This window comes from Delphinus delphis, chromosome 6 (genome assembly GCF_949987515.2).
Source record: "Delphinus delphis chromosome 6, mDelDel1.2, whole genome shotgun sequence".
NCBI classification, from domain to species: Eukaryota; Metazoa; Chordata; class Mammalia; order Artiodactyla; family Delphinidae; genus Delphinus; species Delphinus delphis.
In genome coordinates, this window is record NC_082688.1 from 5,561,808 (window position 1) to 5,583,371 (window position 21,564).

The 21,564-nt window shown below is 40.6% G+C and overlaps 1 protein-coding gene across 1 annotated transcript in view; it reads right to left on the reverse strand.

The window, feature by feature from the left end:
• Nucleotides 1–21,564, reverse strand: part of ABL1 (ABL proto-oncogene 1, non-receptor tyrosine kinase) — a 134,069-nt gene that overhangs the window by 45,179 nt on the left and 67,326 nt on the right. The gene's annotated exons all lie outside the window — the stretch shown is intronic.

Consider the following 21,564-nt stretch of genomic DNA (forward strand, 5'->3'; position numbering starts at 1 on the left):
AAAGAGAGGGTGGTTATTTTAAGCGCGGCATTCACGGGTTCTCAACGTTGGGAAGTGCGGTCCTAACATCCCAAGAAAGACACCGACAACTACGGCAGTTGGGGAGGGCAGGCCTGCATCTCTGTGGCAGGAGGTGCCCCCAACCTGCACCACTTAAGGCCAAGTGAGTTCCACTGGGCGCGGTGCCCTGGCGAACCCAATGTCCCTAGACTGTTGGTGAATAATGCAAATTCCTCTGGAATTATCAATTCTGGTCTCATTTATACTCAGTGAGCTTACTGTGATTCAGGCTAACTCAATGGGTGTCTGAGGAATGAATAATCAGAGCTGCAACCACATTACAGCTACACAAGTTTGCAACACATTTGTCAAATCGTACATCCAGACTAGGAGACAAAAGAGATGGGCAAGTTCAAATTCAAACATAACTTCTGATAATTTGTAAAGGGAGCTTAGTCTCCACAATGAGATCTCATCAGGGTCATGGCCTGTGTCCCTTCTTTAAGAAGCCTCATGTTCTTCAACAGAGAAGTCTTCCCTTGTTTGGTGTGTGCCACGGGGGGCCATTGTTTAAAATCCATTTCATTGCTGTACTTGGCTCAAATATTTTTATAACTAATGATAAGACAATATCATAAAATATAACAACATAATAAACAACAGTAATCACAATAATGTGTTCCTTGGCACAAAACTGGAAATCCAGATCAGTGGGAAACCATATGGAATCCAATCATATCAAATAATTTAATAAAAATCAGATAGGGACTTCCTTGGTGGCGCAGTGGTTAAGAATCCACCTGCCGGGATTCCCTGGTGGCGCAGTGGTTGAGAGTCCGCCTGCCAATGCAGGGGACATAGGTTCAAGCCCCGGTCCAGGAAGATCCCACATGCCACAGAGCAACTAAGCCTGTGCACCACAACTACTGAAGCCTGCACACCTAGAGCCCGTGCTCTGCAACAAGAGAAGCCACCGCAAAGAGAAGCCCGTGCACCTCAACGAAGAGTAGCCCCCGCTCACCGCAACTAGAGAAAGCCCGCTGGCAGCAACGAAGACCCAATGCAGCCAAAAATAAATAAATAAATAAAATCAGATAAATTTCAGTAACTATAGGAAAGTGAAGTTATCTAAACAGTGTTAGATAACTAAATTGCAATAGAGAGAAAAATGAAGTTAGTACACATCTTAGAGCACATGAATACTAAGAGCTGACATGTATTGAGATCTTACTATGAGTCAGACTCTTATGAGAAGCACCCTCTGTTCATTACCACATTGCATTTGCACAACTATCCTGTGAGGAAAACAGAATTATTATCTGATTCTTCCGGTAAAAATCTGAAGTTTAGAGAAGTCAAGCACCTCGCCCGAAGTCCTATGGCTGGAAACAGGCAGAGCTGGACTCAACCCAGGTCTACCTAGCTCCAAGGATCAGGCTCCTAACCAGTGGATTATGCAGCCCCTTCCCACCAAGAATAAATTCCAAGTAAATTAAAGCTTTGGATATCTATATCTTTGGTTAAATAACTAAGGTTGTCATATGTTTCAGAAGCAGCCTTGGTCAAGAGACCCCAGCTACGGTGATCAGCTCTAGAGGCAAAGCTGGACTCGTTTGTGGTCTAGCCTAACCTGCAGTGACAAAAACCTGGGTATCTTCAGTACACCAGGAATGGCTAAGTAACAAGATCTTCACTCAGGTCTGCCAAAACTAGTACAGGACAGTTCAAGATTGGACTGGATGTGACTAGTGTATATCACAGGGTTTCTCAGCCAGGGTGTCATTAACTTTTTAGAGATGTCCTGTCAGATTCTGATGCATGTACAAAATGTGTTTCTACTGCAAGTAAGGGACCTATGGTTTGTGTTGTAGTACCAGGTCAGGCCTCATAGGCACCTAAGAAGACACAGCAGTTCCCATCGCCTGGAGACACAGGGCTACAGGGCCACCAGGTGACAAGTGACTGTGGATGCTATCTAGATTCTGGGAGACACTATCATTCTGCTAGAGAGCGTGTTTGTAATGATAGCCAATTTGTTTAGTGTTACTTGAAACTTTCAACCTCCAGTGTAATGCCAAAAATAAAACCCCAAAGGGTGCCACCAGTACAAACAAGCTGAAAACTACTGTGTTGGTGCCAGTTTAGAAAGTTAAAGGTCTTTGGACCAGACTATAATAAAGTCTGTCATTATATAGCATTTAAGATTTAATGGGCTATATTCAAATAGGCACCTTAATGCAAAGGATTATATGTTAATGGACATTTTTGCAATTCCAACCATATCCTTGAATTCTATCAATTAATACAGGCCCAGGTTGTAGGGCGCGGTCAGCTAACTGCTACGCGGCAGGAAGCTGAAATAAGCTGAGTCATCCTTCCTGTGGCCACTGCGCTTGCGCTAAGTATACTAATGAGGTTTTAAAGTAGCGACCTATCCGATGCTGGCTCACAAATCGCACCATCGGCGAAAGCCAATCACAGAGCGACACATGTTCTTAATCCCTATATAAGCAGACTGCTATAGGATTGCGGGGTCTTCCTTCCATCTTTTCTTTAACCAAGCTGTGCTCCAATAAAGTGTGATACGAGAAGAATCTTGCGTGTGGCGGCTCGTTATTCTGCTGGTCGGAAACGGCCCGCCGCACCAGGTATTTGTTTGCATGTGCTGTACTTTATATGAGGATGTAAGTTTATTTTAAAAAGCTAATGACTGTTACTAATATTCTACCCTTGAGTCTAAAATGACCATATCCCTTTGGGGACTTCCCTGGTGGTCCAATGGGTAAGACTCTGCGCTGCCAGTGCACGGGGGCCCAGGTTTGATCCCTGGTCGGGGAACTAGATCCCGCATGCATGCCGCAACTAAGAAGTCCGCATGCTGCAACTAAGAGAAGCCCTCATGCCACAACTAAGAAGTCCGCGTGCTGCAACTAAATAGGTGCCGCATGCCGCAGTGAAGGTCAGGCGCAGCCTAAATAAATAAATAAATAAATAAATAATCAAATAAAATGACTTTATCCCTTTAAAAACTCTTAAAATGAGTAATGCTTATAAACTGTGTCCAAATCTTTTAAAACTTAGTTATAAAACCATACATGAACAGGTCTGGCAAAACACTCTGAATTAGCAGCAACGAATATTGAAAACATCGTCAAGCTGCACAGCACCAAATTAAACCAGTACTTTTAAATTAAAATTAAATTTAAAATTTAATTAAATTTAAAATTAAATTTAAAATTTAATTAAATTAAATTAAACCAGCTCTTTCCAGATCTGGCTTTTGATGCTCTTTGAAGCTTATTCACAAGATACAAAAACCATGCTGTTACAAGCAAATAAGAGAGCTTCAATCTCCTGACTAGAATGAAGAAAGGCCTGAGAAGGATTCCCTCTAAGCAACCTTAAACCTAAAAGCCATTAACTTAAAGAAGAAAAAAAAAAAGGAAAACAAACAAAGAAATTAAAAAGACTGTGAACTAACATGTTTGCTACATTACATTCAGTTTGGGAAAGGAATAAACTTTTAATATGTGCCTAATATGTGCCAGGCACAAGCCTCCCAAAAACCCTACGAATTTTGTGTAGTTTAACTTCATTTCACAGGTAAGGAAACGGGTAAGCAGCGATCGGGACAGGTAAGTATTCTGTCCAGGTTCACACACCTAGAAGTAGTAAGGTCTAAAGCCCTTGAACTTTCCAAAATGGACATAATTTGCAATTTATGTGAACGGTGGATAACTGTAGCAAAGCCAGAGGATGAAATAAAAATCATTAACTATTGAAAAATATGTCTTAAAACAATTCAGGGAATTAGAACTATTGATATTTAAGAATATTTTAAAATATATTAAGAATATTAAGAAAGAAAGAATAAAGGTCCTTAATTACATTAAAGTATGGGATCTGAGCTGTGTGTTTCTAAAAGTAACAGTCCATGGACAACCTATTTTGAATTGCCTGGGGTACTTACTTAAAATGCAGACTCTTGATCTCCGTTCTAGACCTACACAATCAGAATATGTGGAGCAGGCTGTATCTTAACATGTTCCCCAGATGATCTGTGTGCATATATTAGACATTTAAAAAATTATATTTATTATTTTCCTTCTTTCTTCTTTTTGGCTGCATTGGGTCTTAGTTGTTGCACGCGGGCTCTCTTGCTAAGGCGCACAAGCTCAGTAGTTGTGGCGCGTGGGCTCAGTTGCCCCGCGGCATCTGGGATCTTAGTTCCCCGACCAGGGATCGAACCCACGTCCCCTTCATTGGAAGGTGGATTCTTTACCACTGGACCACAGGGAAGTCCTCACACTTAAGTTTAAAAACCACTGTTTTGGAAGTGGGAAGAGCTGCTGCTTATTTTCCCTGGGAATAGGACAAACAGGGACGGATATTTCTAAAATTTATTCATTTGAAAGCAATTTGTGAGTTAAAGAAATTGTATAACTCTAAACAAGTTACCAAAAGAGAACTCTTCTCTGAAAATTTTGGATACAGATTGAGTTTTTTTAAAGTTTGGAGTTCAGTCCTATTTTTTTAAAAGCAGGGTGGGCGGGTGGACAAGGGTCCACCACAGAAGTTGGTCAAGGGAAGAAAGCAGGACACAGATGCAGGATGCGGAATCTCCACCTGGGAGCAGCAGGATCGGGGTGGGAGTTTAAGGCAGACAGATGAATCTGACATGGTGCCTGGTTTGGGGCCCCCAGGACCAGATGGTCCCAGATCTGACTGATCCCTTCACTGTTTCCAGCCCAGTTAATAACTTTAGGAGGAAAGAGCAAAGATCTTGAGGTATGTGTATGCTATTTCACATGCCAACAAAGCCCACATCCTCTGATTCTGCAGACACTGTCCAGTGAGAGACTACCAGGCTCCCTAGTGATGTGGGCTCAACCCACTGGAGAATGCAGCTTAGAATATCACATCAATCATACCCACTTTCGCCCCTGTAAAGGGCATACATGCAACCCTTTAAGTATCATACATTTTCAGTGAGATAACACTGTTTATTGGTCAAGTGTCAGAAAGGTCCAGGGACTCTGGTATGGGGAAACCAGGTGAGAGGGGGAGGCAACACAGTGGAGACTGAATGAGGTATGACATCTCGCAAACTTATTCTCAGTCTCATACTTGCCACTCACTGTGATAGCTTGGGCAAGTGACTCAATTTTCTAGTCTGTAAAATTGGGGGATGGTCTTAAGGGTAGCTCTCTCACTGGATTATGAAGATTGGAAATAAGGTATGGAAAGTGCCCAATGCAGAGACGGTGGTCAATAACTATTGTTATTTCCAAAAGAGGCCTCTTAACTATATCAGGTGATGGTCTGTTTACCTGCCTAAGTCTTACTCCCGTAAGTCAAGAACTAAAATGAACAAATGTGATATGTGCCGCTGCTTCCAGAAAGCACAGTCTGAGGGAGTGAAAGCAGTCTGGAGGTTTTCCAAGGGACGAGGAAATCAACTTATTTTATTAAGGGAAAGAAACACTAGCTGTGGGGTAAGAGTAGCAACCAAGGTTCAATGTCACACAGAGTCCTATCTTTAATCCTAAAGCCAAAGTTTTACAACCACAGCTTTGTGGCAAAACACAAACTCCACACCCCACGTCTTTAGTGGGGGCCTATTTCAGGCCCAGAACTTGATGTGCAGGCCACACATACGACTGTCTTTCATATAACACTGCTTGTTTTGTTAGGCCCTTTGGTATTTACAGAGCTACAATTCTTTTTTTTTTTTTTTGCGGTACACGGGCCTCTCACTGTTGTGGCCTCTCCCGTTGCGGAGCACAGGCTCTGGACGCACAGGCTCAGCGGCCATGGCTCACGGGCCCAGCCGCTCCGCGGCATGTGGGATCTTCCTGGACTGGGGCACGAACCTGTGTCTCCTGCATCGGCACGTGGACTCTCAACCACTGCGCCACCAGGGAAGCCCCAGAGCTACAATTCTTAATGGGGGGGGGCCAAATCTAAACTGCTTCGGAGTAATTACATCCACTTTCTAGAAAAACTCATTTTAGTCAGATTTTACTATATTTTTTATAATCAACAAGTCAAACATAATGATTAAACAATTCTTCTCCTGGAAGAAACCAATATTGTTGGTATGCCCTAAATATTTTTTATTAATTTTTCTTAATCAAAGTAATATATCAATACATACATGGTTAAGAATCAAATAGTACTAAAAGTCTTATAATAAAATCAGTAGTCCCCTGACTCCATCCCCTTGTCTGTTTCCCCACAGGCAGCCTTCTTCAGATTTTTAATATCCTCATATTGTTGTTTCTGATTCATCAGCTTTCCACATTATATATTAACTTATTATAGTAGTATTATACTATCACCATCTCCTACCTCCCATAATAAAATCACAATTTTTGGTTAAATCATTGGTCAGTGTTGATATTATTATGATGATATAAATATTGTTCATTGCTCCACCAATAATATACTATGAATGTCTCCTTTATTATATAACTTTGTTTATCCTGGGGATATTAATTGCCTTGATTTTTTCATTTGATTAGTCTTCTCTATGCCTATTACTGTTTTTTCCCCAAACATTTCAAATATCTGCCAAACACCTAGTAGAATTTTTTCCAAATACTAAGACACTTAAAATATCCTCAGTTCTGTGTACTGACTTACATCCTTATCTTGCTGGAATTCATCATCCAGTAGCTTCCTGTGGGGGGTAAGGGGAGGTGCATGTCTAAAAAATGCCTTTCCATTCCACTCAGTTTGGCTGGGTATAGAATTCTAGGTTGAAAATCATTTTCCCCACTTAATTTTGAAGGCATTTCTCCACTATCTTCTAGTTTTCAGTATTGTTGTTTAGAAATGCAATTCCACTCTGACTCCTGATCCTTTATATATCACCTGCTTTTCTCTTTGGAAGCTTTTAGGATCTTCTAATATTCTTGGTGTTCTGAAATCTTACAATGATATGGCTTGGACTCTCTCTCTCTCTCTCTCTCTCTCTCTCTCTCTCTCTCTCTCTATATATATATATATATATATATTCTGTGTACTCAGGGAGCCAATGCAATTCAAAGATTTGTCATTTAACTCCAGAAAATACTCACTTCACTAAGCTCTGGAATTTTTCTGATACTTATTGTCTCCTAAATTCTCCTCCATTTTCTCTCTTTCTGGAATTCCTACCAGATGTATACTGAAGCCCTGGGATTGAGCTTCTAATCTTCTTATGTGTTCTCCTTTGTTGTCTAAGTCTTTGTCTTGTGTTTTGCTTTCTGAGATGGACTATTTGCCAAGTCTTGTGTTGAATTTTAAATTTTATATCATGTTTTCAGTATTAAAGAGCTCATTTTATTCTGATTGTTACTTTTTAATAACACACTGTTGTTTGACGTTTGCTGTATTTTTCTCTGAGGAGAGCAGTGAGTAGTTCTTCTGAACTCTTCTTCTGTTTCCTGCATTGTCTTTATTTCCACCATGTTCCCTTTCTCTGTGGATTTGTTTTACCCTCTATCTATCATGTAGAGACTTTTAATTTGGCTGTCCATTCATTATACATGAAAGAGGAACTGAAAAAATATGCATGGAAGTGGCACAACATGTGGACTTCAGTGAAGGGAGGTGGTGAGCTTACTTTTCCATCAAGAGAACCCCCAAATGGGCTTTTCTCTGGGACCATTCAATTTTATTTTTTTGTTTTTTTTCTCTAGAAAAGAATCTTTCCATCTCTTCTCTGTTAGGGCTCTGGCTACCAGGTATTGGAAGAGGCCTGAGAATCTCATTATTCAGCACGCAGACTTAAAAAAAAAAAAAAAATCTGCTCTTGCCCACCCCACTGTTTGCAGTCCAATGGCTAACCTGCACCCCAGCTGGGGGTAATATCCCTGAGTCTGGAGCCTTTATAGGGCAATTTCTCAATAATACTTCTCTCTCACGTAGGTGGGAAACAGAAGTGGTCATCTGGCTGTACAGGGATGGGGAAGGGTGTGAAGAATCTAAAAAGTCCTTTACAGACTTCCAACTGATCCCCTTGATTTCAGTTAAGGCCTCACGACCCCCTGCTTTCTGTGGTACTAATGTCTCTAATTTCTGACTTTTTCTCTCAGGTTCTTACAAGTAAACTGGCTTACTTCTAATCAATGTCTCTCTTAGAAGAGGTTAGGCTTCAGCTTCTTCGATTCTGCTAAGTCTATTACCATGCTTTTGACTGCCTCTCATTTTCCAAAAATGTGTTCACCTTTCTTATCTACTTTCCCCTTTGGGTTCGTTTTGTCCTTATGCATTTTCACTTTTCAAAAAATCTTTTTATTATCATCCCAGTGGGGCTTGGGGGAGGTAATAGAAATAAAAACAAGTCTGCAAACTTTAATCATTTTAAATTAGAATCTAGTTTTGGGACTTCCCTGGTGGCACACTGGTTAAGAATCCGCCTGCCAATGCAGGGGACAAGGGTTCGATCCCTGGTCTGGGAAGATCCCACATGCCACGGAGCAACAAAGCCCGTGTGCCACAACTAAGGAGCCTGCGCGCTAGAGTCCGCAAGCCACAACTACTGAGCCCGCGTGCTACAACTACTGAAGCCCGCGTGCCTAGAGCCTGTGCTCCGCAACAAGAAAAGCCACCACAATGAGAAGCCCGTGCACCGCAACGAAAAGTAGCTCCCACTCGCCGCAACTAGAGAAAGCCCACGCGCAGCAAGGAAGAGCCAACACAGCCAGAAATAAATAAATAAATATTTTTTTTAAATAAAAAAAAAAGAATCTAGTTCGACTATTTTACAGATGAGACAACTGAGGCACAAACAGGCTAAGAAAACTTGTACAAGGTCTCATAGCAAGTTAGTGGCAGAGCCAGGAAAAGAGCCCAGATCTCCAAACCACCTTGCTAGATTTTTTCGATTATGTGACACCCACTAGGCACCCATAATGAAGAGCTGACAGACTAGTTTTAGGATACCAGGCTGAAAAAGTATTTAAAATTTGTTGCAAACTACAGGTCTCAAATCTTAATATTGCTGGTGGTGAAGAAACAACCAAACCCTGAATTCTTAAATCCAGTCACATAACTTAAAGTCAAATTATAAACAGTTATGTTATTAAACAAAAATAGTTTGAGATATTCTTATTAAAATCTAAGTGCTTGAATTTAGCTTAAAGAGGTTTTGCATGATTTCATGAATTGTCTTTGTCCCTTTTACTTTGGTTAACTTTTGAAATAAATGCCACAGAATTTTATTTTAAATCGTGGGAAGTCTTGTTTGTTTGTTTTAATCTGAATACTGAATAAAGATTAAGATATCTACAAAACAAACAAGTCAAAAGTAGCAATGTTGCAAAAATCTAAAGGCGATAAACTATCATCATTATAATAAGGTAAATTTAATCTGCCTTAAGTAGAACTGGTTGATAAAAGAAAAGCCCAAGCACTGGTTATCTACAAACAATACTTTTATTTTCAAACACTGGTACTGCTTTTGGCTTTTATAGTTTTGTTAAGTCTGAACTGGAAAACCAATGGTTAATTTTTTTCCTCTCTTTCTCTAAGACTAAAAGAATCTGCCAAAGCAGCAGACCAGGCCTAGGAGATCACGTTACTTTGGGGGTGGGGGAAGGAAGGCAGCTGGAGGGGAGTGTAGAGAGAAGGGCCAGAAGGGAAAGAAAACAAGTTGTCTGAACCTCCCCACAGTGTAAGACCCAGCAGGGATTAGGAGGTAGGTGGAGGAGCCCATGTTTATCCAAGTTATCTCTGGGGCGGCTGAAGTGGGCTGTAAAAGTATGGGCTCCTTTGATATTAAAATCTTCTCAGCAATAGAGCTGCACCCGGGAAAGCAGATTTCTTGGTAATGTTACCAAGGCCTGAAAACCTAGAAATGAAACACTCAGAGAGCGTTAATGTTTGTTTCTTCAAAACATTCAGTACCAATTTGTTTTGTTGTCAGGGTTTTAAACATACAAAGGACAAATGGATCCAGAAGATTGCTTCCCTCCACGTGTTAGAAATTACTGTTGTCCTTAGACAAGTAATGACATCTCTAAATGAAACAGTACTGCTCTTTTTCTTCCTAAAGAGACAGATCTGGCATATTGATCCAGAACTACATACTAACCAGACAAGAACAGCTACGGTGAACATTGGAGAAACTGCTCATTAAATGGCACTGTCAGGAGGAAAGAGCCACTTGAAAAGAAAACTGCAAAACAAAGTCAACCTGGCAGAAGCTGTCCTCTTGTTTGCTACCCTTCCTACGAGCTGGTATATAAAATCTGTATTCAGTAAAGCAACTCCAGAATTGTATTTAATCACTAAGGTATCTTCACATTCCCTAAGCAATAGTAATTCATATTTATGGCTACTTCACCATTAAGAACATTCTAGTGCAATTCTAAAACAAAAGTAAAATGAACTGCTCCAAAAGGTTTCGGCCAATAACCTCATATCAACTAGACTTTCTCTGATGAAAAAGTAATGGGAATCCCACAGAGACTAGTTACAGGAACTGCCAAGCCCAACAATGTCCCCTAACATCTGTTCTCCTCTCTCACCATCAACCCTTAAGTTTTAGATGGACATATGGCCCCAGAATAAAGACTACATTTCCTAGTCCCTCTTGTGCCTAGTCATTACCATGTAACTAAGTTTTAACCAATGATATGGCGAGCAGCACAGATACATGCAACTTCTGGGTCAGGTTCTTAAAAGGAATGAGAATGCTCTCCCTCTCTTTTCTACTTCCCACTGCCTGCAAGGGGACAAGCTTGCTGGAGTGGCCATTTGGATCCTGAGGTAGAATCCACACCTTAAAAGTAACAACATAGCAGGTGTCTGATTCTGTGGAGTCCCCGTACACATGCAGGACTGCTAATGTCAGCCTGTTAACAGAAGCGAGAAATAAACATCTAGCTGTTTCAAACCGCTGGTATTCTGCATCTAGTCTTTACGGTAATACTAAAAGACCAGTTTTAACTCCCGTAAATCTAAGAATTTCCCAAATCAACTGTTTCTTTTCTTTATCTATTAAAAACTGTTAATTGAAGAGCAAGCGTTTGAAATTATCCTATAACCTTTAGAAAATGAGAAAGTGCCTTAAATAATCGCTGTGAAACACACAGTCCAGTATCCAGCTCATAACAAAGACTCAACAATTACACATTAATTATTATTGCTACCTTAACCGTCCCTTCCCCTTTCCAGCGTCTCTGGTACTGGTGTGAGGAAGATTAAAAAATTCTGTGTTCTGTCACATATCTGATAAAGAATTTGTATCCAGAATACAGAGAACTCAACACACAATAAGAAGACAGTAAGCAAACCAATTAAAAAATGGATAAAAGATTTAAATTGATGTGTCACCAAAGAAGAAATATGAATGGCTGATAAGCACATGAAAAGACGCTCAGCATCGTTAGTCATTCCAGAAATGGAAACTAAAACCACAACGAGGTACTTCTTCACAGCCACTCAAATAGTTATGATCAAAACGACAGACAAAACCAAGTGTTGGTGAGGATGTGGAGAAACTAGAACACTCATACGCTGCTGGGGGGAACATAAGATGGTGCAGCCCTACTACAGAAAACACTGTGGCAGTTTCTTAAAAGGTTAAACATAAACTTACTATAAGACCCAACAACTCTGCTCCTAGGAATCTACCCTAGAGGAATGAAAACATATCCACACAAAGACCTGTACATGAATGTCCACAGAAGCATTATTCATAACAGCCAAAATTGGACACAATCCAAACGTCCATCAGTTGATGAATTAATAAACAAAAAGTATATCCAAAGAATGGAATAATATTCAATAATAAAAAGGAATGAAGTACTGATATGTGCTACGATATAGGGAAACCTCAAAAACACACTGAGATATGAAAGAAGCCAGTCACAAAGACTACATATTGTATGATTCCATTTATAGGAAATGTGCAGAAAAGGCAAATCTATAGAGACAGAAGGCAGATTTAGCGGCTGCCTGGGCGTGGGGGTGGGACTGGCTGCAAAGGGGCACAAGGGATCTTTTGGGGATGATGGAAATGTTCTAAAACTGGACTGTGGTAATGGCTGCACACTATATAAATTTACTAGAAATCACTGAATTGTACACTAAGATGGTAAATTTTATGGCATGTAAATCTTACCTCAAAAAACGTTAATAAAAAAAGGGAGAAAGCAATGTGTTCTAAGAGTTTGATCCCATTTCCTGATTGGATGTCATAGAAAGGATGAGACAGAGGATTAGAAATGCAATACGTTTGGCTGCTCAGTTCCATGCTGCGAACCTAAAAAGACCATACTCTATGTGTTGCAGGTACGTGGCATCTTATTTAGAGATGCTTCTAATAAGAGCCACATTCCCGGAGAGGAAACATGCACCAGTTCCACCCAGCCCTGACACCTCTACTGACTCCCAGCATACTCCTGGCTAAGGAGTGTATGTGAGGGGGAGGACTGTATATACAACCAAGATAATCAAGACCTGGGTGGGAGTGGGAGATGTAGCTCAGGTTGATTAAGATAGAGACATCTGAGAACGCTGGCAGCCTGGCACATCAAAGGCTGAAAGGCACAGAAACACATCTCCCACTCATAGGAAGCACCTGGATACTCTCACAAGTAACTGCAGCTCTCCAGTCTGCAGCCTTCACAGAGGCCTGAAGGGCTGCAACTTTAAGAGTTCCCAAATATACACCCTGGCACCACCCATCTTCTGGACAAACAGTCCAAACTGTTAAACTTCTCACAGAAACCAAGAATCAGAGTAAATTAGTTGAGATCAAAACGTTAAGAAGAATATTTAAGATCTATTGTAGGAAAATTTCTAGGTAGGAAAATTTCTAGGTGGTAAATATTATGTTTCCAAAGTACTAGGGGAAGGAGAAGCAACCAATGAAATACTGGAATTAACAATAAACATTTCATGAGTCTTAGGGTTCTGATAAACAAATGAATTTCAAAGGTTAATCAGTCAATAATTCTCAATACTGCCCAGCGTTTTCCCTTACTTTTTCTTGTCCGATCTCCAAAACAACTCAAGGGAAGGGAGTTGTATTCCCAACAAAGCCACAGTGACTGAAGCCCAGCATGAAAGAATCCCAAAGGAAGAGGGACTCAAGAAGCCAGGCATGCTCTGAAGCTGAGATTCCACCAATAACCCAAATGTGCCTGGTATGACAGACCCACCCTACGCGTCCCTGGCAAAACAGAGGTCACACCAAAGTAGAATAAGAAACAGCTCCTCCTTTAAAGAGAACTGGGTCTTTATCTTCACTTCTTGGTCCTCATCTGACTGGTATAGCTCTCATAAAACTCTTGACTTGTCATCACTTGTCAATCAAAGATGTGACTTGTCGTCAGAGATTTGCGAATGGGCCATTCATTCAACAAACATTATAGAGCCAGTGGTGATGAAGATGATAAAAAGGAAGAAGACACACTTCTGGGCCTCCAAGGATGCTTGGTCTTGAGAGAGAGGTGGGAAGGAGAGAGGAGCAGACCCTGAAACAAGGAATCATAAGGGTGAGAAAAATTCCATAGTAAGTGTATGCATCATAGCTATAGGAGCCCAGGGAATGCCCTGGCAGTCCAGTGGTTAGGACTCTGCACTTTCACTGCCGAGGGAACAGGTTCAATCCCTGGTCGGGGAAGTAAGATCCCGCAAACTGTGCTGTGCAGCCAAATAAATAGGTAAATAAATAAATAATAATAAAAAGGAGCCCAGAAGAAGTGGACAATTCTGCCTACAGATGTTAGGAGAGGCTTCCCAGTGGAGAAATCAGTAGTATAGAAAGACTGGAAGATTCTTCCTTTTACCATTCTCCTTTTAGAATTCAGAAATCAGTTAAAAGCATACAAGTCGCCCACTCATATGTGCTGAATTGATTCTCCACAAAGGTGCAAAGACAATTCAATGGAGAAAGGATAGTTTTTTGAACCAATGGTCCTGGAATATCACGCATCCATATACAAAATGATGACACTTGGTCAGTATGCGCCGCATATAAAATTGAATGCAAAATGGATTATAGATCTAAATGTTAAATAAAACTTCTAGAAGAATATCTTTGTGATCTTGTGTTAGACAAAATTTCTTAGGTACAATACCAAGTATGAACCTTAAGAGAAATAACTCATATATTGGACTTCCACCAAAATTGAAAATTTATGCCATTCTTTTTTTTTTTGGCCGTGCCACGAGGCTTGCAGGATCTTAGTTCCCCCCAACCAGGGATTGAACCTGGGCCCACGGCAGTGAAAGCGTGGAGTCCTACCCACTGGACCGCCAGGGAATTCCCAAAATTTATGCTCTTCTAAAGACACTGTTAAGAGAACGAAAAGAACAAGTCGAAGACTGGGAGAAAATATCAAGTGCTGGTAAAAATGTGGAGCAACTGGCATGAATGCAAACTGGTAGGAACTGCTGGTGGGAATGCAAAATAATACATTCACTTTGGAAAACAGCTGGGCAGTTTCTCATAAGTTAAGCATACACTTAACATATGGCCTAGCAATTCCATTCCTAATTATTTAATCAAGAGAAATGGAAAAATGTCTACACAAAAACCTATATGTGAATTTACAGTGGCTTTATTCATAATCATCAAAAACTGGAAACAACTCAAATGTCCTTCAACAGCTGAATGGCTAAACACACTGGGGTATCTTCATACAACGGAATGCTACTCAGCAATGAAAAGGAATGAACCACGTTGACTACATGCAACAACACGGATGAATCTTAAATGCATCCTGACTCAAAAGGTTATACACTTTATAATTCTATTTATGATATTCTGTAACAGACAAAATCCTAAGGACAGAAAACTGAAAAGTGGTCGCAGGGGCTGGGAGGATGCATTGGCGACCAAAGGAATTAGGGCTGGCGGGGGAGGGGCTGGGAGTGATGGGACAGTTGTAGATTTCAAGGGTGGTGGTAGTTACATGACTGTAAGCACTGTCAAAACTCATACTCGGAAAGGGGCAAACTTTACCATATGTAAATGATACCTCAATAAACACACTGTTTTCCTTCTTCAGATGTCCCATTCCTCAGGGGAGCCCACTCACCGCCAGAGCCCCTGCTTGGTGCTCCCCTGTGAATGAGCCCCTCTGGGGCTGTGAGAGGGCACTCCACTGCTGGACTTGATTCGGCTGGTGAGAACGATATTAGTGGTCCTAGAGTGAGTACAGTCCGTACAATTCGGTTTCTTTCTCTTTGCTCCTTCTGCTCTACAAGACCCCAAGTGGAATATATATCAGAAGTACAAACAGCACCGATAAGTAGCTTTATCCAGTGTCATGCCAGGTGGTAGAAATCCATGCTAAAGGGTTGTCTTTCTCTAATGCAAACCTCCCTGTACCTGGATAGGAAAGCACTGGTGACCGTGGAGGAGAGGCAGCTGTGGGTGGTAGACAGAAGCCCTGCAAGAGAGCAGGGCCCTGGGTTCCAGTGGGAGGCTCGGGGAGGCACTTCCCCCACTCGGAGCCTCATTCACCTGCAAAATGGAGGCTGAGCTAAACGCCTGTTACCATCCGTCTAGGCTCTCAGTCTGTGAGCTGATTCAAGGTCTAAGGTAAATTTTTCTTTCTCCTTGTCAAGGGCTTTTAAAAAATGACATTTTCGGGCTTCCCTGGTGGCGCAGTGGTTGAGAGTCCGCCTGCTGATGCAGGGGACACGGGTTCAGTCCCCGGTCCGGGAAGATCCCACATGCCGCGGAGTGGCTGGGCCCGTGAGCCATGGCCGCTGAGCCTGCGCGTCCGGAGCCTGTGCTCCGCAACGGGAGAGGCCACAACAGTGAGAGGCCCACGTACTGCAAAAAAAAAAAAAAAAAAAAAAAAAAAAGACATTTTCCTGACTAGAAAGAGTAAGTTTGCTAACTTACAAATGCCAGCACTTGTACCAAAAAACTGGCTTCCCTTATCTAGACTGTGCCCACAACCAACCAATCCTTACAAACGGATTTAGGAGCCTTTGGGCCACAGGAGGATGAGGGGCAGGTCTCCAGCAAACCACATCAAGAACATGGACAGTCAGCCCTGGCTGGCTGCAACTGATTCCTGTCTCAACATTTCCAGAGCAAGTGAGCCAGAAAGCTTTATGAAAAACAGTGTCCAGAGCCCTGGGTGTTCAACTTCCTGCCAGTGAGTTGTACAAAGACAAGGGGCGGGGGCTTATCAGGTTTGTACATGGTCTCCTAAGGACTGAAAGCAGCGTTTAATTAATTCTGCACCTTTCCACTATTTAAGGTGACAAAATTGCCTTTAACTTTGTTCTATAGTTGCTAGCTCTTGACTCTGCCTAGGATTTGCATATCTGATTCCTGGTTCTCAAAAAGTCCCATAAGTGAAATGTGGCAATATTCAATATCTCTCAGAACCTCACATCTATTTACCCTTTGACCCAGCAATTCTATTTCTGGGAATTTACAGACTTGCCTACACATACACATACAAGTGAATATGAATACACATATATTCACTGCAGATTGTTTAAATAGCAAGGATCTATCATTAAGTTAAATAAACTTTGGTCTTAGCCTTCAACATGGGGTACACCAATGCCTGGATGGGGGTTCACGTAAGCTTTCCAAGAAGTATGCAAGTACTTATTTAAAAAGGAATCAACTTTCAAAGCCTCAATCTCATACGTCAACCTTTCTAGAACTGATCTGCCTAAGAACTCCTCTGACAGTTCTCCTTTCCTCATGTTGCTTTCGTAATTATCCCTCTCCTTCCCCACAAAGGAGAGGAACACCTCTTGTAAATCCATGGGTTAAAAAATTCCTGGTCATCAAACTATGGGACAATCTGAGAATATATCACTTTAGACAGGAAGGTGGTTTTCTTTTTCTTTCTTTTTTTTTGAGAACAAAGCAAAGAGAGCACCATTAAGAGAGAAATATTCTGCAAATGTTTACAGAGTACATACTAAGAGCTAGGTACTGTCCTATGCTCTAGGGTTACAACAGGTAGAATATGGGGAAAAAATCCCTGCCCCCTCGATAGTTCACTTTCCATTGGGGTAGGGGAGACAGACAACAAAATAAATTAAAGAATACATAAGAGGGTAAAAACCACTAGGGAGAAAAAGCAGGTAAGAGGGATGGAGTTGCTGAGGTTGAAGAGTGGGGACTGAGATTATAATTTTAAATAAAGTGGTCAGAAACACCATCACTGAAGATGACAATTGAGCAAAGACCCAAAGGAGGTAGCGTGAACTATGGGGGAAGCACTTTCCTAGCATAGGGAACAGCACTTGCAAAGTCAGTGGGGCAGGGAGGATGACTGGGGGAGGTCCAAGGAAGAGCAAAGAGGTCAATGTGAATGGAACAGAGTAGGTAAGAGGGAGAGTAAAAGGACATTAGTCAGAAGCTGCAGGGAGGTGGGGAGATCTTGTCTGCCTGCGGTGATTGCCAGGGCTGTGGCTTTTACTCTGAAGGAGCTGGGAAGGCACTGGAGGTTTGGGGCAGAGGAGAGACTGGGATTTGATTAGATTTAAAAGGATTACTCTGGCCGCACAGGGAGAAGAGACTAAGAGGGAACATCTGCGCAGTAATGCTTACCTGGAAGAATGAGCTGGGAAGTGTTTGTCCCCTCTTTTTCTCATTTCTGGAAAGGCAGTATAGAATTTGTAATATTTCTTTCTTAAATGTTTGGTAGTATTCACCAGTAAAACCATCAGGCCCTGGCATTTTCTTCGTGGGAAGGTTTTTAACTACACTACAAACTCAGTTTCTTTAATAGATTTGGGCCTATTGTGGTTGTTTCTTCTTGAGTGAGTTTTGGCAGTTTGTGTGTTTCAAAGAACTTGTCTGTTTTTTCTAGGTTGCTATTTGGTTTACTTATTAAAATTTTTGTCTTCTCTTTTTTTCCTGATTGGTCTGGCCAGAGGTTTATCAATTTTATTGCTCTTTTCAGAGAACTGGCTTTTGGTTTCATAGATTTCTTCATGGTTTTTCTGTTTTCCATTTCACTGATTTCCACATTGACCTTTTTTTCTGCTTAATTTGGGTTTCACTAGCTTTCATTTTTCTAGTTTCCTAAGATGGGATCCCAAGGTCAGTTATTTGAAGCTTTTTTTCTTTTCTAATACAGCGTTTTAGTGTTAAATAAATTTCCCTTTAGCCCTATCCCCAAAATTTTATGTTGCATTTTCACCTTCATTCAGTTCCAAATACTTACTAATTTCACTTTTGATTTTTTTTTCTTTGACTCATGGTTTATTTAAAAGTGTGTTATTTCGTTTCCAAATAATTGAAAGCTCTTCCAGATATCTTTCTGTTACTGATTCCTTATTTAATTCCCCTGTGGTCAGAGATCATACTTTCTATGACTTGAATCAGCTCACATTCATTGAGACTTTTCTAATGGCCCAGAAAATGATTTATCTTGGTAACAGTTTCATGTGCACTTGTAAAGAATGTGTATTCTACTGTTTGGGGTGGAGGGGTAGAGTGTTCTATAAATGTTAATGAAGCCAAGACAGTTGATTATATTGTTCAAATCTCCCATATCCTTATTGATTGTCTGTCTATGTGTTCTATCAATTGAGTGAGAAGTGTTAAAATCTCCAAATATAATTGTGGATTTCTCCTTGCAGTTCTATCAGTTTTTGATTCATGTGTTTTGAATCTCTAATACATATACAAACACTTAGGATTATATGTTCTTATTGGATTGACCTCTTTACCATTACGAAATGACTCTCTTTATCCTTGGTAATATGCTCTGTTTTGAAATCTACTTTTTCTGATATAGACATTCAAGTTAATCTTTTGATTAATGTTGACCTGGTACAACTTTTTCCACCCTTTTGCTTTTAATCTATTTGTATCTTTATATTAAAAGTTGGGTTCATTGTAGGTAACATATAAATGGGTCTTACTTTTTTATCCAATCTGACAGTCTCTGTTTTTTATTGGGACATTTAGACTTTTATATTTAATATAATATCAATATGGAATGTAATCTACCATCTTGCTATTTTATATATATCCAATCTGTTCTTTTTTAAAAAATAAGTTTCAGATGTACTGCTATGTAATCTGTTCTTTGTTCACTTTTCCAAGTTTTTCTGTCTGCCCTTTTTTGTATTAATTAAATATCTTCATTATTATAATTTATCTCTGTTGGCTTATTAGCTATAACTCTGCTGCTTTAGAGTTTATCATATACATCTTTAACTTATCACAATCTACTTGCAAATGATATATTACTTCACATATAGTATAAGAATCTTACAACAGTATAATTCCATTTTCCCACTCCCATTTGTGCTACTGCTGTCATAAACTTTACTTCTACATAAGCTGTAAACGCCAGTGTGTTATTTCTGCTTTTGTTTAAAAGACATATCTTTTAAAGAGATTTAAATAATGAGAAAAGGGCTTCCCTGGAGGCGCAGTGGTTAAGAATCTGCCTGCCAATGCAGGGGACACGGGTTCGAACCCTGGGCTGGGAAGATCCCACATGCTGCGGAGCAACTAAGACCGTGCACCACAACTACTGAGCCTGCGCTCTAGAGCCCGTGAGCCACAACTACTGAAACCGTGTGCCACAACTACTGAAGCCTGCATGCCTAGAGCCCGTGCTCCACAATAAGAGAAGCCACCGCAATGAGAAGCCCACACACTGCAACGAAGAGTAGCCCCTGCTCTCCGCAACCAGAGAAAGCCCGCGTGCAGCAACGAAGACCCAACACAGCCCAAAATAAATAAATTAATTAATTAATTTTTTAAAAAAATAAATAATGAGAAAAAAATGATATATTTACAAGGTAGTTACCCTTCTCCAGTGTATCCTTTTCTTTTTGTAGCTCTGGTTTCCACCAGGTATCATTTTTCTTCTGCTTCAAGGACATTCTTTTACATTTTTTTTAGTGCAAGCCTGATGGTAATGAATGCTTTCAGTTTTTGATGTCTGAAGAAGACTTTATATTGCCTTTGTTTGTGAAAGACATTTTCACCAAGAAAATAATTCTAGGTTGACGATGTTTTTCTTTTGTTAGTTTAAAGATGTCGCTCCACTGTTGCCTGGCTTACACTGTTTTCACAGAGGAATCTGCTGTCATCCTAACCTTCATTTTCTCTGGCTGCTTTTAACATTCTTCTCTATCACTAGTTTTATGCAATTTGAGTATAATGTGCCTTGATACCAGTTTTCTTCATGTTTCTTGTGCTTGGAGCTCCTTGAGATTCTTGGATTTATGGGTTTATTACTTTCATTACATTTGGAGGGTTTTTTTTCAGTCATTTTTTTCTTCTGTTATTTCTTCTATCCCTCACACTTCCTTCCTCCTTTAGACACTCCAATTACACATATAATTGGCCCCGCATTTCACTGATGCTTTGTTCATTAATTTTTTTCAGATTTTTTTCTTTCTGTGTTTCATTTTGGACAGTTTACATTGTTTTCAAAATCACTAATCTTTATTTCTACACTGTTTATTCTGACATCGATTTCATTCAATGTATTCATCTCAGCAATTGTAGTTTTCATCTCTAGAAGTTTATCTCCATGTCTCTAATTAACACAAACTTTCCTCTAGCTTCTTAAACATATGGAATACAATTATAATAATTACTTTAATGTCCATATTTACTAATTCTACCATCTGTGTCATTTCTGGTCAGTTACTGGAATATTTCCTACTTCCTTACATACCTAGTAATTTTTGACTGGATGCAGACATTGTGTATTTTACCATGTTGGGTCCTAGATATTTTTGCATTGCTAAAAATATTCTTTAGCTTTGTTGTGAGATACAGTCTGGAAACAATTTGATCCTTTCGGGTTTTGCTCTTAAACGTTGTTAGGCAAGACCAGAGTAGCATTAATTCTTCCACTAATTGGGGCAGGACCCTCGTGATGGTTAATTTAATTTAATTTAATTTTATTTTTGCTGTATGTGGGCCTCTCACTGTTGTGGCCTCTCCCGTTTCGGAGCACAGGCTCCAGGGCTCCAGACGCGCAGGCTCAGCAGCCATGGCTCACGGGCCCAGCCACTCCGCGGCATGTGGGATCTTCCCAGACCGGGGCACGAACCTGTGTCCCCTGCATCGGCAGGCGGACTCTCAACCACTGCGCCACCAGGGAAGCCCCTGATGGTTAATTTTATGTGTCAGCTTAACTGGGTCACAGAGTATCCAGATATTTGGTCAAACATTATTCTGGTTGTTTCCATGAGGGTGTTTTTGGATGAGATTACCCTCCTTAATGTGGGTGGATTTCATCCAATCAGTTGAAGGCCTGACTAGAAAAAAAAAAAACGCTGATCCTCTCCCAAGTAAAACAGAATTCCTCCTGCCTGACCACCTTTGAACTGGTATTCTAGCTTCTGTGTAAGAACGGGATTTAAAAGTATATGAATTCATTTTTGCTTGTATTTGCACAAAGAAACAATGGAAAGACATCTAAGAAACTGATTATAGTGTTTATTCATGGGAGAAATGAGAATGCAATAACAAAGTAGATATGCACAAGGGTCAGAGTAAGACTTCTCAATCTACACTTTTTTTTTTTTTTTTGCGGTATGCAGGCCTCTCACTGTTGTGGCCTCTCCCGTTGCAGAGCACAGGCTCCGGACGCACAG